General features: G+C 40.9%; 1 long non-coding RNA gene across 1 annotated transcript; it reads right to left on the reverse strand.

The window, feature by feature from the left end:
• Positions 1 to 785: 785 nt before the first annotated feature.
• Positions 786 to 15,405, reverse strand: LOC115343370. Its single transcript, XR_003924096.1, has 3 exons — positions 15,320 to 15,405; positions 12,438 to 13,072; positions 786 to 870 (listed from the first exon to the last, which is right to left on the reverse strand). It is a non-coding gene; the product is annotated as an uncharacterized LOC115343370 (long non-coding RNA).
• Positions 15,406 to 16,857: the final 1,452 nt, after the last annotated feature.

Below are 16,857 nucleotides of genomic sequence, written 5' to 3' on the forward strand. Positions count from 1 at the left end.
TAAATACCTTGCTAATGCCATTCCTAGCAGGGAAAGCAAGTTCTAACTTATGGCTTACACAAATGAAGTGTACTCAGGTTTGTAATTTGATATTTGTATTTAAAAAACATCCTGTGAACTTGATGCCAGTAAGAGTAGTTTGGGGAAATACAAAATTAATTTAATGACAGATAATACACTTTACTATCTCTTCTTCAATATATTGCATAGTCTCAGGGCCTGATTCTGATCTCACTTGCACTAAGTTAATGTTGGTTAAACTCAACTGACAGGAGTGAAATTATTTTTCATTACTAGAGAGTACGTGACACCAGAGATTCATTTTTATATATCATGTCTTTACAGTTCCTAATATAGGGTAATGATGCTAAGCACCTGCTCAAAAAATGATTGCTTGTTCTGATGATTTCCATTATATTAAAACATCACCTGGGAAAAAAGCCATTGTTTCCTTTTAATAAGCAAGTTTAGAAACCAAATGTCTGTTAAAATGTGCCCTTAATCTTTGTTACATGAATAGCCACATGATATTACAAAAATCAAGCTTCTATCTACCAGGATGCACAGAGCTTACCAGGAATAATTGCGAAGTGATTGCAGTGACCAGCACTTTCCCCTTTCCAGCAACACTTTCTTGAGATCTCATTCATTCTCTTGCAATGAGACAGAATGAAAATGGAGAATGTCAATCCATGCACCTCCTTAGATTAGATAATAAATGCCATATTCAAATTTTTTAAAACTTACCACCACCAAAGAGGAAGTAGTTAAAATGTAGACAACAGGCTCTACTCTGTTTATCACACCAATTGTCTAATGGGTACTCTGGGAACCATCTATGGATCTTTAAAACTTGATCCTGCTGTTATTCTGTAAGACCAGAAGGACAATACAAAATATTCCATTTAAGTGGAGTATTTACTCATAGTAATACTTTTCTTGACCTTCATGATTTTTTTTAAACAGAAAAGAACATTTTTTTAAAGTACTAAACAACAGAATAATGTAGGAAATAAGGGAATCAAGAATAATGAAGCGATAACAGCAGGTTTGCAACGTTACTCAACAGTTCAATATGGGTATGACTTGCCTCATTGTGTAGTTTATACATAGCTTCATTATGAGCAAAAGTACAATTTACTGTAGAATTATTTTCTGGAAGGCCTGTTTTATGCATCATCTACTTTCCTGGCACCTTACAACCATGTTTAACCTGTATAAAATTAACTATATTTATAGGTGATATCTAAACGAGCTGAACATGATTTTTTTTCTCCAGCCTATTTCCTAAATCAGGTACAGTAGCTTAACTCAGAACAGAAGAAACCTGATGAATTTCCACTTTGGCGAGACCTCTGCAGCCAGCTGAGTTTCTATCCTGTAATAACATAAGGCAGATCACCCACACAAATTTCCTTTGGCCTTCTCCTTAAAAATTGAGCCCTATGGATCAGCTGGCATGTGACTCATCCCTCAGACAGAAAGGATTTTGTACAAAAGTAAACTATAAGGACAAAGAGCTTTTACTTATAAAAAAGAAAGGGTAGGTAATTTCTAAGGTATTTTAGCTCCACTAGAACTAGGTTTTCCATATAATGCAAAAGATGAATGATAATAATCAAACAAGTAACGTTATTGTAAAGTGGTAAGGGGGGAGAGTTTCCCGCTGTGTAGATTGCCATCTTATCAGTTGTCAAAGTCCATGTGCATTTGTCTTACAGAATTATGCCTTCAGGTGGTAGCTAACCATCCCCCTGCACAGTAATTGCTCTTCAGCTTATTTATCAGAATTATTGTGTTATTGCCAGCATTCAAAAAGGTTTGTGTAAGAGGAATTCACATACAATTCACCTTCAGTTATCTATCTATTAGGTGGCATTTCTTAATACCACAGCCTGTCTTCTTCAGGACACATATTGAATAAAAACTGTTTTACCTACATTGAATAATGCCAAACTTCCACGAATACAGAATCCAAGGACCTAGCTCCCCAAGATTCACCTTAATTTTCAGTTCAGTTCAAGCTAGACGTCTTATTCACTGAGTATTCATTTATACTTAGAAAGTGAAACATGAGGTAAACAAAGTTTTCAGTTAGAGGTCATCATAGTCATATATGGTTGTTAAATGATATAATCTTCCAGAAAAAAATCAAACCCATGCCTTTCTTTTAAATCTGCTTTGCCCCAGAGAATATTCATACAGAGTGCTTATTAAAAAATAAATAAAAAAAGGAGGGGAGAGGAGGAGAAAAACATCTCAAACAAAATTACAGAAAATGATGTGAAGCTTTAAATGTCACCTTTCCCAATGAAGTTAGCTGTAGAAAGTCACAGGAAAAAGATATGTTTTAAAGTCTACTGTGTGATAAAGACATGGCAACCTCCCAGGAGCCAGCTGCCTCGCTGATAAAAGGAAAAGTCCGCTGGCTGCCCGTGCCTCACAGATTACAGCCCCTTGCCTGAAGCGCTTCCCCCACTGACCTCTCACTGCAGACCCCTATTGATAGCAGTGTAGACTGAGAAAGCTGTGCTTCAGTATCTGGGATAAGAAAAGATGATAATTCATTACCATATAATGACCTTCCAGAGTGGGAGCTCATCTCAATAGTATATTAAAGCAATTCATTCAGGTATAACAGAATAAATAGGCCAAACGATATCAAAAATCCCTGAGCCATACACTATTTATTGCCAATTGAAAGATAAGCTTCACAGAAGAAGCTACTGTATATTTGCCTTCTGGTATAAAACTATTTTTAAATCTTCAAAGATATATTTAAAAACTCTTGCAAAGCCACCTGTCAGTCTAAGGTCCATAGGAAGAATGGGCTTCTAGCTCAAAGCTTTGAACGCTGTGACTAGCATTAGTTTTCAGCTTAACATTTCAGATTTTCTTACGTTAAACTTTATATATATATAAAAAGTATACTGTCATGGTGAGAGGACTTGGTGAAATTAGACTTAAGAAAATAGGGCAACATATACCCAAGCAATCATCTGCCTTATTTACAAACGTGGTTCAAAAGACATTATTTGGCCATATACCCCCCTGCTGTTACCACCTTGGGAAAGCAGCAGTTAAATTTAGGACCTGAAGCTATAGTTACAGGTTAGCAATCAATCAGTGACAAAAAGGCATGTATTAATACAATCCAAATACTTAAATAAATAAATAAATAAATATATATTTGTGATGTTTCCTGGAATAACAGCAGGAACAAATTGTATACCAGCACTAGTGGTTGTGCTTGCTCACTTGCATTCAGCTCTATGCAAGCCAACCTTCATCTTAGTTCAGAAAAAATGGTGTATCTGCAGAACAGTACATAGCACTATCCCGTGTTGCTTTAGAGAACTGCTTCGGCTGAGCCTGCCACTGGAGATGAGAAAGAAAAAGAAGTTTAAAAAATCTTTTGCATATTAAATCATTATAAAGAGACTAGAGATCACAATTCAGATTTTTCTTTTTCTGAAACAGAACAGAGCTTTCCCTCTCATTAGTTATTTTTAAAAAAATAATTCCACAGGTCTTCTAAAATGTCTTTACACTCTAAGCACTAAATGACTGGGTGGCACAGAGAAGAACAGGTTGATAAAATGCAGAAATGTGCAGGAATGAATGTCGAAATCCATACTTGTTACAGCTTGTATTTTGGGAGACATCCTGCAATTTGCCCATATTGTGTTTGAATGAATAGTCTTAAGATATAGCGTGAATGTTAGGAATATATAGTAGAAAGCTTTCTTCATACAAATTTCCAACACTTTTAGGCAACACTGCTATCTACTGGGACACTTATTCAAACCACATTGAAGCCCATAGAAATGACAGAGAATAATACCTCCATGGCAGCACACTTGGCAAGAAGTCAAAGGCAATGGCCAGATGGTAAACAACTTAGCTCCACAAAGGAACACCATTAAGTTGTGCAAAACCAAAAAGCTCAATGACCTTGCACTTGCAGCTAACCAACAGTTAAAAACACTGCTTGAAGGCAATGGGAACAAAGATTTCAAAGGAAGTTTCTCCATATTATCCTGACACTGATAGCTGTCTGTGCCAGTACAAGGGCATAATCAGTGATAAAAGTTGCAAAACTTACCTGAACTAAGACACCGATATGTTCATGGTGTTTCAAGTGAAATGAAACCATGTTAACAGCAGAGCTAGATAAAGTACTGATCTTTCTAGGAGGTAATTTGTTCTGCAAGTCAAAATTTGCTCAAGATACCTGTGGTGTGACTGTTATTTAAAAATGATAGTTACCTGCAAAAGCAAATCAACTGTTATGAAAGGCCGAACATCTTTTCAATGTACCACCTCACAAGTTTTTTGCTAAGTGCTTTCAGAGTAATTGTATTCACTTTATAGACACAATCATAAAAGCTGGAACTGTTAAAAGTAGGACCCTTTAAAGAGGAGGACATTGATTAAAATGAAAGCTACGTATGCTGATAAGTAAAAGTATGCTGGACATTTAAAAGTGTACATACGGGCTCAAAGAAACTGTAGATGTGATTATCAGAAAAAACAGTATGCTTTTGGTATCATGAAGATTTGCTTTGGACCTGTCCATCTATGATGTGAACAGTCTGATGGTGACCACTAGCCATGAAGTCTTTTAATGCCTAGCCATTAAGTATTTTAAGGCATAGCCATTCTCCCAATCCATGCTGCTCCCTGCACAGAACAGGTTGGGAAAATGATCTTTCTTTTTAAATATCAACAGAATAGCCAAATAATGGATAAGAATAACTGCAACTGCAGTGTTACTGAATGTTCAAGTATGAGATGTGTTTTAATGGAGTCAAATTGCTGTGTCCACATGTTGACAAGCAAAATACTTCCTATTTCATGTCTTATCAATAAACCATGCTTAATTCTCATTCAGGAGGTCACAGGGAATGGAAAAAGCTCAGAGGGATGGAAGCAGTGGACTACGTATGTTCAGTCCATGCTGTTCTCTCCAGCTGTCCAAGACCAGCTTCTCTCCTTTACATGTTTCAGGGCTACAGAAATACTAGATTTAGCAGAGCAGCAAATGGATAAGCCCAACTCCAACACTGCTTTCATTAGCTTTAACATACTCCACTACATTTAGTTACTACCCTCCGGTGGTACCAGAGATAACTAGGCATTTATTCTTTAAATTACAAATTTAATCTAACTTCCAGAAAGGGAGATCTTGTTCCCTTTCATTTGAGATTGGGAGGCAGAAAGGACAGGGGTTGCAGCACTTCCTCATACGTTTTCATTTTACTCTAGTGAGTAAACACTAGTACTAGAGAGTCTATATCAAATCAGCTGTAAACCAGTTGATATAAAAGCAGCATTCTTTTGCCTAGATGATTATACCTATTAACAGAAAAATTCATTTGATGTATATGTGAAGAATTCCAGCGGTTGTCTTTTTGATGTCAAGTATGAAAGAGCATAGACTTCATTAAATGGCACATCAAAAGGATGAAAATGCAATCATTAGTCTATGTTTTATGACATTCTCCTAACAATGTATTGTAGAAATCCATATTGCATCAAATAGCAAAAAGGTCCTGAAAAATTCCTGGAGTGGTAGAAGGACTTTTCATACTTTTCATGTTTTCTGCCTTTTAAATTTCCTAAGCCCTCCGTTTTATGTCTAAAGATAGACATACTCCTCCTCTTCTTACTGATGTAATTTTAAAATCTGCACAACAGAGGCAAGGTTAGGGATGTAAACTGTAAACACGTATCCACTGTGTTTAAATCCTTTGTCTTGCCAACAAATTACTGCATTTGATCTATTTGACTCTCTGAGCATACTGAACTCTTGGTGAGGTGTGCATATCCAGACCTAAATTAAAGCAGGCTAATTTCTTCTCTGACTTACCCAACTCCTCCTTCTAACGTACTGAGGAATGTCTCTATGTCTGGTGACACCACTGCAATGTCAGATTTATATTGCATTAGATATTGTTTCTAACCAGCAAGGAAATCCATAGCTGGCAAGGAAACCAGGTCTCCATCCTAGCAAGAGAGAAACGGGATGCAGCTTTGGGTCAAGATTGTTATAGACGCTCGTGACAAATTGGAGGAGCCAATTTGTATTAAATAAAAGATCGAATTTATTAGCAAGCGATAAAAGAGCAAAACAGCGCTGGGCGGCCGGGGAGACAGTGCTCCGCCACAAGCTCGCACCCAAACAGGGGAAGAGCCTCTTTATTTATACAGTCTTTTTAGTCCCTGATACGTGAAGGCTGGCTGGTATCTTCGGTATCTTGTGCCATCAGGTGTTAAGTGGTCGTAATTTGCCTTCTGGTGGTTGTTGGGATGAAGGCCGAAGTCTTCCTCAGCTGTTCTTTAGGTGACTCAAGTCCCATTCATGCTCTGTAAACGTTTCTCTACATATGCTAATCATCGGTACTCATGGTCTTAGATAAGTGAAGAATATCCCTACCTCCACATGCGATTTCATGAACAAAGTTAACCCGTTCATTACAATCCCCCCTTTTCTATTTTATCCTGATTTTGTTCATTAAATCGATCTAATACTTTTTTTGTCCGCCCGAGGATAGGATTAATTCCTTCATCCTCTATTTGTTCATATTGTTTTCGTAACAGCATTAAGTGTGCAGCTTCTAAGCGCCCTTTAACAATAGCGATCAACTTATTAAAAATGCATGGCCCAAAAGTCAAAAATAAGATCAACAAGATAAGGGGTCCTGTAATAGTTGACAATAGGGTGGTTAACCAGGGTGAATAATTAAACATAGACTCATACTAGCTCTGTTGTGCTTCCCTGTCTTTCTTCCGTTTTTCTAACCCCTCCCGTAGCTTGGCCATTGTATCTCTAACTACTCCAGTATGGTCAACATATACACAACACTCTTCCCGTAGGGCTGCACATAACCCCCCCTGCTGCGTGAACATTAGGTCTAAGCCCCGTCTGTTTTGTAATACTACTTCTGATAAAGACCTAACAGACTGTTCTAGGGCTGTCATGGCTTTTTCTATCCTAGCCAAATCCTCGTCGACTGCTATTCTTAAGGATTGAAATTCTTGATTTTGTTGTATGAGGGAGGTTATTCCTGTACCAGCTCCAGCAGCTCCGACTGCTATGAGGGTTGCTACCGTGAGGGCTGTCAAGGGCTCACGTTTTTTGTATGTGATGGGCCTGAGTAGTTTGATAGTTATAAATAAAATCTTCGGGATGGTAAATAAGCTTAGGTATTACAGTTACTTGTAAGATAGTAGTAGTCTGTACAATATTGTTATTATCATCTTCCTCTGTTACGACTGAATTTGGTCTTACACCAGAGGGTTTATTTGGCACCAGCTCTTTCCTTATCGTAATTATTCCCCCTTAATCTGCGCCTGGTTTTCAAAGTCTGACTCCCCATGTTCTCTCGGTTAACCAAGCAGGATCTTTCGGGTTGGTTGCATTAATATAAACATATGGGCAATTTCCACTCCATAGTCCTGTTTGGCTTCCATCCCAACCATGTGAAGGAGGTGTACATCCATGAGGCTCCCACCTTACAGATAGGAATTTATCTGGACCTCCCCTAGGAATCCAATCAGAAGCTATAGTTTTGCAACCCCAATAAGCATAATAGTAAGAGTCGGGATGGTTGCAATACCCCTTTCCAGGGTTAGAACTGGGACAAAACTAAAAGCCTAAGTTATGTAGACATGGGTTCCTGGGTATGATTTGACATAAGGATTGATTAAAGCTTGGGGCCCCGGCAGCAATTACTTGCTGTAGTATCTTTTGATCCTCCCACCTATAAAGCGTCTATTTGTAAGGTTGGTGGGGGTTCCCTTTGTCTTGGGTTGTCTCCATTAGCATTAGTAACAGTCCTATCATTCAAGTGTTTAATCTCAAGTTTGAGAAAAGTGGTGTCCCTTTACCCTTGCGACAGGTATTCCAAGGGTGCTGATAATCATTTTGATTTTTGTCTTCATCCCTGGTGAGAGATGGGAGACTTTGGGGAAGCTCTGAGGATGTTTTATTTGGGAGTAATAAGTCAAGAGGCTCCGTGAGCCTTCTCTGGAGGTAGTTCATCAACCTTAATCCCCACAGCAGTACGTCTCTGCCCTCTTCTCTGCCTACTCTGTTGCTTAGAGCAACGAGGTATACTATCTTCTCAGCAGCAGTCGTATTCTTCAGGGGAACCTCCTTTATATTTACTTTGTTTTGACTTATATGCGTCCCAGTTTGTATCCTTCACTTCCCAAGCTCCCCACCCCACTCTGACCACTGTTCGTCTGCGGGATACTTGCACTATTTCAGTCTTCGTTGGGCATAACTCATTTACATAAAGACAACACCTCTCAGGGTTTATGCCTTTAGCAAAAATATCCCACCATTCTTTGGAGCCTTTTATAATTTTTCCAGTTGATATTCCCATACATAATGCTTGCTCAATTAATTCCTGTTCGTAATTATAACATTCGTGGCAAATGTCACTAGGGGAATACCCATAGGAGCAATGTGTCCACCACTTTTCTCTACAAAGTTTACACCTGTAACATATAAAGATAACATATACAGTGAGGATTTTTACAAAAGACAGTCTCACTCCTCCACTTTTCTTCGGAGCTTGATTTTCAAGCTGTCAGGGTCTTTGGTCACTTCTCAATGAGAACTCCGAATTGGTCCTTTGATCCTGCTTGCATGAGTCTATCCTCGTTCTGTAGTTAGGACAGCAGTTTCTGTGGTAAGTAAAACAAGAAAGGGCCCCTCCCACCTAGGAGTGAGAGAGGATTTTTTCCAGGCTCTTATTAATACCATATCACCTGGCTTTACTGAATTTCAGGGGTTGTTTTTCTTTGGTGTCCCTTAACATGTACCACAGTTATTCGCTTGGGCCCTCTTATTGCTTGTCTTGACTTCCTTTTCCCTGTTATTACTCGAGATGACCCATCAGCGAATAACTTTTCTCCCTCTCTCAATTTTACCTCTTCCAGATCTAGCCTAATTTTTGTTTGTTCTTCAATGGTCTGAAGGCAATTATGTGTTAATTCTTCTTCAGGACCCCCATACAAAAATTGCGCCAGATTTTTTAAGTTCGTTGTTCCGATCTCCAATTTAGGGGAATGGATTAGGATCCCCTTATATTTTAAAAGCCTAGCATCGGTGATCCATTTTTCAGCCTTTTGTTGGAGAACTCCTCGAATATTATGGGAGAACACCCTTAATTCACTTCTAAACGTTATCTTATTTGCTTCTTCCACTATCAGGGTTACAGCAACAACTGCTTGTAAACAGGTGGGCCACCCTCTACTGACGGGGTCTAATAATTTGGACATATACCCTACAGGTTTCTTTTTTCCCTGTCCACTCCTGGGTTAAAACTCCGTATGCTGTCCCCTCCTCAGTGGCCACAAATAAATAAAAGGGTCTCCTCACATCAGGCAGACTCAAGACAGGGGCGTTAACTAGATCAGCCTTGAGACTCTCTAATCTCTCTTCATCCTCCGGGGTCCATTTAAGCAACCCATCCATAGTTAACTTTTGATACAAAAATCGTGCTTTCGCACTAAAGTTTTCAATCTACTGTCTACAATACCCAAATAGCCCCAACAATTGTCTAATCTGTTGTTTACTCCTCGGGGCTTTCAGTGATAAAATTCCATTTACTCGTTCGGGGTCTAACTTCTTAGTCCCCTTGCTTATCCAGTGTCCTAAATATTTCACCTCCTTTTCCACAAACTGTAGTTTTGGCCGTGATACCTTGAGGCCTTGAAGGCCCAAGAAATTTAACAACCGTATGCTTTCTTTTCTGACTGTTTCTTGATTTTCTCCTGCTAACAATAAGTCATCCACATACTGTATTAGTACGACCCCATCCTGCAGTTGGTATTCCCGTAGAACCCGTTCTAGGGCTTGTCCAAATAAGTTTGGGGATTCTGTAAACTCCTGGGGGAGTACAGTCCACCTTAACTGCTGTCTCCTATGAGTGTCTGGGTCTTCCCACTCGAAGGCAAAATAATCTCTACATTCCTCCTTTAGAGGGCATGACTAGAATGCATCCTTAAGATCTATTACGCTATACCATTGGTTCTCGGGTCCCAATTGACTCAGCAGGGTGTGTGGGTTTGCCACTACCGGGAACCGGTTGACAGTCCATTTATTGATTTCCCTTAGGTCATGCACCAACCGATAGCTACTATCGGATTTTTTTTTTTTTTACTGGTAAAATCGGGGTATTAAAAGGGGACATGCAGGGTTCGAGTACCCCCTTTCCCAATAGTCTTTTAATCTCAGGTTTTAGTCCCCTTCTCCCTTCATTAGATAAGGGATATTGTTTAACTCTCACTGGAATCTCTGGGTTCTTAATAACCACCTCAAATGGTTCAATCAAGCCATTCCATTGGGGTCTCATCTTTTTCCTGTGAGCCGGATCCTGATTATTCCAGTTTGGCCGATTTAAGGGCCATTTTTGATCCGTCGCTGGGCCAGCCTGATGTTGCTGGTCCCACAGTCTCATCCCAGCCCCCCTAATCTTGTCCCTTTCTTCTACGGTAAATAATATGCCCAGGATAGACTGTAATTCATCCCACGTGTACAAATTCAGTCCCAAGAATTGATCCAACCTTTTGGCTACGCCCAGGGGATCATCTAACAGATTCCCCATTTCCTTCTTAAATTTTCTTACATCCCCTGTATTAAGGGGGACTGCCACATACCCCGTTCCCGGTCCCCCCTGTTCATCCTCACCAGGCACCAACATTTCCCGAAGAAGGAACAATCTTTCCTTTCTTCGTATTATTTTATTAAGTGCAGACCTTCTGGGAGGGGGTGCCGGGGCTGAGGAATTAGGTTCCGAATCTGACCCTTCCTGGGCCTGGGCTATTTCCTGGCCTTGGAGTGGGTCCTGAGGAGGAGGGGCCTGAGGGGCATAGGGAGGGGGCCAAAGGGGGTCCTCATCATCTTTTCGAGGTTTATCTGGTCTGTTTTCTCTTAAGGCAAAGAGGAATGACATTTCCCAGGATTGGGAAATCCGTAAGGCAGCATATTCACTTTCCTCTGGGCTGGCTGGTGGTCTCTTATTGTTTACCCATATATTTAATTGTTGACACACCCAATCCTCAGAGGACCCGAACACAGGCGAGAGTATATGAGGATTGCTGAGAGGTTTTCCACCCCAAATCTCAATACAATAACTAATCATCTTTTTCCTTAGACCTATCCTTTCTCCTTGGTGAACTGTCTCAATATCTTAACATCAGGCTTAGGGGACTGTCCGGGGGTATGTCTGGTAACTTATTTCCCTTCCCCATCCCCATGGGTCCAGAGGGCTTGCTTTTCCTCTGTCCCATCTTCCGAGGTGCCCTTATCCACACACACACTCACTTCCCCTCGGTCGTGACTCGCTCCCTCGCGGGCTACAAGAACTGCACTACTGGAGGGTCCGCACTCGTGTGATCTCAGAGAAACCTCTCACACAATTGCACCTCGGGATAACCACCCCAACCAAACGGCTCACGCTTTATATACTCACCCGCTCCCGGGGTCTTCGTTTGGTCTTCGTGCACAAAATTTAAGGGGTCCTGCAGGTTCTTTTGCTCAGTTATCATAATTTAGAGGGGTTCGTGGGTCCAGGGTATGGCGGCGGCACCTCTTCAAGACGGGGCTATCCGGGGATAGGGCGCCTCCCCGCTTGCAAGGGTCCGCACCAAAGAACCTGGATCCGAGTCACGGCACCAAGTTTGTTATAGACGCTCGTGACAAATTGGAGGAGCCAATTTGTATTAAATAAAAGATCGAATTTATTAGCAAGCGATAAAAGAGCAAAACAGCGCTGGGCGGCCGGGGAGACAGTGCTCCGCCACAAGCTCCACCCAAACAGGGGAAGAGCCTCTTTATTTATACAGTCTTTTTAGTCCCTGATACGTGAAGGCTGGCTGGTATCTTCGGTATCTTGTGCCATCAGGTGTTAAGTGGTCGTAATTTGCCTTCTGGTGGTTGTTGGGATGAAGGCCGAAGTCTTCCTCAGCTGTTCTTTAGGTGACTCAAGTCCCATTCATGCTCTGTAAACGTTTCTCTACATATGCTAATCATCGGTACTCATGGTCTTAGATAAGTGAAGAATATCCCTACCTCCACATGCGATTTCATGAACAAAGTTAACCCGTTCATTACAAAGATGTCCCTGGCTGATTTTAAAAAGAAGTATTGTAGTTGTGAACACCTTGCCTGGCAGAACTAAGACTGTAGCACTCAGCTGATCATCTCTGCTGCTTGTGGAAAGGAAAAAAAGTGTTATCTGAAGCTTGAACCTATTTGGAAAGATTTTTGCCTAAACAGAAACAAATTCCTCACTGGGGAACACTGATGCAGGCAGAACAGAGCGGGTATGGAGGGGTCAGTGCATCGCAGGCTCTGCGGTACCCACCTCCCAAGGAGCCACTCCAGAAACTCTGAGTTAATACAGTGCTGGATCACTCACCTGCTTTGCTAGCTGCATTTTTATGCCAGGTCCTGTGATGATATGACCCAGCTGAGAAACTGAAGGACCTCCTTTCCCAGTGCAAACCTGCTGTATCTGGCCATAGATGTATCTGAGCTCCTTTCCAGTATCTGAGCAGCGCAGTGCCTGGAGAACCTCAGCTTATGTGGGGTTTTGTTTTTAAAGAAAGCCTCTATTAGTTGTGGGATTGGTCTTAAAAGTTCAAAAATATGACTACACTTTTCCTATGGTTTGAAACGACTAGAGCTAGTAAAAAATCTAAAATGTACTGTGACTTTAGAAATGAGACACTTGTTCATGAAAATGATGAATGAAATCCCAACAAATATAATGATTTTGATTTTTAATATTTGAGATTGATAAAACTGATTTGACTGTGACTATGTCCTGAAAGCAGCTACGTGGACAATTTCTGACTTTCTTCATTTCATACAGAGCTTGATGAATTTTCGCCTGATGAAGAAATGTAATTCAATTCGCTGTTCTAGCTTTCCTGTTGTATTTGCATTCCCCAAATATGCTATTGAACAAGTTTTCTGGCAAGAATGTTCACTTAAACAGAAGTTGGAAGTAAATACTGGAGGAGGTTCACAAAAGATTCCTTCTTCTCCAACCTGTAAATGAGAATATTAACACTGGAAATATGCTTCCACAGTATGATATTTATCCAATAACAATAACGTGACCTATTTATGCCATTAAAACCAATCAATATAGCTGGAAATAAATATGTAGATGTTAATTATACCAGAGAAGCTACTCTATTGAAAATATCTTCTTTCTAACTACTGAATAAAGGTAAATACAAAAGAAGGCAAAACCAGTTTTAGATATGCACTACCAGAGGGGAAGAAGGAGAATTTAAGTTTTCAGGCTGCAGGATTTATAAAAGCAAATTTTTTCATTTAGAAATACTCCTGTATTACCTACTTACAGGGACATACATCATTCAGTCATGAAACAGAAGTGATATCGTATGACTTAACAGGATAATTTGCTTTCCATACTTCCATTATCAAATGCTAAGAATAATCATGCCAATATTTCTGAGCTACCTGTCGTAGGGAAAAATTTACTAAGAAAAATGTTAGTAATTCTGAGTGAAGGATAAATTTAACATTTCTCTAGCCTTTTCATAAGCTTTTGAAGAAGAGGAACACAATTTTCCATGTAATATACCCTTTTGATAGCAGTCATTTACATATACTTACTACAAATCCAGTATTCAGTACACAGGGATTGTGATGTTTGAAAAATCTGCTTTACATCTTTAGATGGAAACCAAGCAGTACAGGTGAAAGACCTGGCCAGCGGGCACCAAGGGCTTTCCAGACCCACATGGGCTCCTCCCAGCTGGACACTGAAGAGGAGAAGTGTCCCCAGAGACATAGAGACTCCTTTCCCTCATCCTTTTCAAGATTTTACTACACAGCAGGTAATGGCATAATCTTGCCTCCTGCATTGAATTTGACTCAAACTGGTTCGGATGTTACCAGTTTCCCCACAAGCAGCAGTGCTCTGGGAAAGAGACCCTTACTCCTCATGCAGACAAATGAGTTAAATTAAACCCTGACATATATGCCTTTAATGGCAATTTTGCCCTATTAAACTCAAGCTGTATTCAACGCACATTGTTTTAGCAGAGCGACTGATATTAAATCACATGCAGGGGTGCAATAGCACCTGTATGAACCCACTGCTGCATATCTGAACCATCACTCACTTCGGTATCGAAGCAAACGTAAACTAGCAATTCCCAGGTGCCTTGGACTGTGTCCGAACCTTGTGGCTTGCTCAGCTGTGCTCCTGCTGCAACCCCTCCCGCTACTGTTTATTTGCATTCAAAAACCATGATCATCAGATTATGCATTAAAGCACACTTTGAATTAACTAAGGCCAGTTTGAAAGCCTAAGAGGAGCGAGAAGGAGGTTCCTTCTCGTAGCATTTTACAGGCAGGGAAGGATAAGTTTTAATATCTTCTGCCTAGGCTTCACGTAGGTGAGATTTTGCCTTCCATCACCATAAAATGATCGCAATCTTTATATCTTCCCCTATGCAGTAAATAGCACAAACAGGAATATAGCTGTCAATAAACCAGCTGAATCAAACCAGCATTTTTTTGAGTCGCTCAAATTATATATATATAGTGGTAATTAAAAAGAAAGCAGTACTTCAGAGTTTCTGCTCAGACTTCTCAGCATTCAGCAAGGAAAACACCTGTGACCATCCCCCTTTTCTCTCAGGTTTTTCTCCCTTTACTCTGAAGGTCAAAGGTTTAATTTGTATGCTCGTCTCTCTCTTTCACTTTCCAACATATCCCTAATTGAAATTTGACACATATACCCATTAGCTGAATTTATTCTTTTTCCACGCTTCATTAACAATGCTCTTTGCTATATTACGACGCTAATGCTCATCATAAAACGCTCTCCTATGCAATGTGGCTTACAATGGATGGTGATTGATGGTATCAAAGGTAACATGGAATCTAGAAGGTATAACTTTACCTGCTGAAATTGCATGCTGTGGCAGGAATCTCAACAGTTAGGGACAGATTCTGACTTTGCAAAGTCTATTAGAGGGTGTAAAATGCCAACCAACTTCTCTAACGCAACAGCATTAACCCAGCTAAAGCAGAATCCATCCCCCCCTGCATTCTCCAAACCCGAGTCTGTCACAATGAACTTCTTCTGGCTGAACTTGATCTTAATCTACATTATTCACCTGAAATGTTGAATATAATTTTCTTCACTAAATTGTGCACAATTGGGTCTTGTAACTAGAAAATGAAACTCAAAACCATAAATGCAAATGAGCTTTTCATTTTAAAACTGCAATTGCCTTTTCTGATGTACCGTACCACTTGTCCATGAAGTTTTGTCTTTTTCGGAAAATGACATTTTCCTATGGCGTATAAGTGTCACAGGGTTGCCATGGAAACTGGGCCTCTCTTTCTCCCTCTTTTTCTCCGTCTCCAAGTCTTTCACCTTGGGAGGAAAATGGTTGTCATTTACAGCGCCAAATTTTGCAGGTTAAACTTTCTATGATCACTCAGATAGTGATGAAGTACAATCCCAGAGTTCAGGGACAGGGGAAGAGGGGAGAGTGCCCATGTATTCCTAAAGGTGACAGTCAAATCCTTCACTGTCTTTTACCCTCATTTTAGCTGCAGGGGCAAAGGGTGCAAGTCTGACATGCTGAGTAAATGACCCGGGCTTTCTGCTTTACGACGTGTTTACACAGCACAGCGAACAGGCTCCGGCTTCTCCTGCCCTTGCTCCAGCGGGGGATGTGCTGAGCCAGACCTGGTTCGGGGACACGTCGGTGCTTGGTGGCCCCCAGCAAACCCACACATCCCCCCAGGAGCCAGGCAGCCTGGCCACAGCCCCGGCCACATCAAAGGGTGCCCCGTGGGAAGGGGGAGAGGTCGCTGCTCGCCCACAGTGGCCCCGGCGGCTGAGCAAAAGAGAAGCGCAGGGAGCGCACAAAAAGCCTCAGAGAGCAGTGAAATGCCTTTGTAGCCGGGAATGAGGGCTCGGTTTTACCGTAATACCGGCCAAGGTTAAAGCGAGCCCTCGTAAGGCAAGAAGAGAGGATTGCCTTAGAAAACAAAGCATTATTTTGAACAACTTAATGGTTATTGAGCCCAGCCAAAGGAATGTACTAGAGGAAATGGGGGCTGGAGAGGGTCGGGCTTGTTCTTTTGTCCAGACCCATAGACCTTTCCCTTTGTCTAAGACTGGTTTGGTTTAGTCTCCATGCAGGGGTCGTGTGTCACAAGCTGGATCCTGCTAGAAAAAAACCTCTAAGCCCAGGCACCAGCACAAAGTGGATGCTCTTGGAGTGGCTGCACTGAAGGGATCAGAAACTAGTGCCCAGCTATGGGGGCCTTGCCATGGCCACTAACATAGCTGTGTAAGCAAGTCCAGAATATGATGCCCTAAACTCAGGGACAAAATCCCTTCTCAATCTGCCACCCACTTAGGTAGATTGTTTGCCCATAAAATCTGAAGTGTATATAAGAAACACTTGTCTATATAGAAAGTATCTTAAGGAAAACTGAAAGGCAGCAGCATGAGCAAAAGACCTGCAGCTTTTATGGCTAACCTGAAACAAGAAAAAAATTGCAATCCTTGTTGTAAGTGCAGTCTTTGAGGTTTTAGCCAGTGAAGGCTGAGATGAGTTTGGATACGCTTTGGATAATCATCTGAACCTCTGAATATTTGCCAGCATTATCTGAGGTTTACCAACCACTCGCTTTAACCCCTGCAAACCAATTAGCTAATGTGTGTAAATGCTTGAGGAATGATTAGTCAGGAGGAGTCATTTTAGTAGCACATATTTAGCAGGCAGAAAAAAGGATGTTAAAAAGGAGGCTATTTAGCAAATGAGTGCTTG

The sequence above is a fragment of the Aquila chrysaetos genome, chromosome 6 (genome assembly GCF_900496995.4).
Source record: "Aquila chrysaetos chrysaetos chromosome 6, bAquChr1.4, whole genome shotgun sequence".
NCBI lineage: Eukaryota > Metazoa > Chordata > Aves > Accipitriformes > Accipitridae > Aquila > Aquila chrysaetos.